General features: G+C 48.5%; 1 protein-coding gene across 1 annotated transcript in view; it reads left to right on the top strand.

Moving 5' to 3' along the window:
• The window catches only part of LOC104963796 (V-type proton ATPase subunit S1-like), a 7760-nt gene that overhangs the window by 2916 nt on the left and 4640 nt on the right, over positions 1-204 (top strand). The gene's annotated exons all lie outside the window — the stretch shown is intronic.

Here is a 204-nt window from a genome sequence, read left to right as displayed (position 1 = left end):
TCGACTCCGGATCCCGGCGTAGATATAGACACAAAACAAGAGCAAATGTGGCTGGGTTAATCGGAACAAGAGAATACAAAGACACAGAAAGACAGACGGAAGAACAAGCACTCCCTTATGATAGGTGGAGGGCAAAGGGTAGCAAGTAAGAGAGTAAGAAACAGAGGTGGAGAGGCACACTCAGGGAACAAGGTCCCCACTGGA

The sequence above is a fragment of the Notothenia coriiceps genome, unplaced genomic scaffold, assembly GCF_000735185.1.
Source record: "Notothenia coriiceps isolate Sejong01 unplaced genomic scaffold, NC01 NC01_scaffold00036401, whole genome shotgun sequence".
Classification (NCBI taxonomy): Eukaryota; Metazoa; Chordata; class Actinopteri; order Perciformes; family Nototheniidae; genus Notothenia; species Notothenia coriiceps.
Note: the sequence above shows the minus strand (reverse complement) of the source record. Positions and strands in the feature narration are given on the sequence as shown.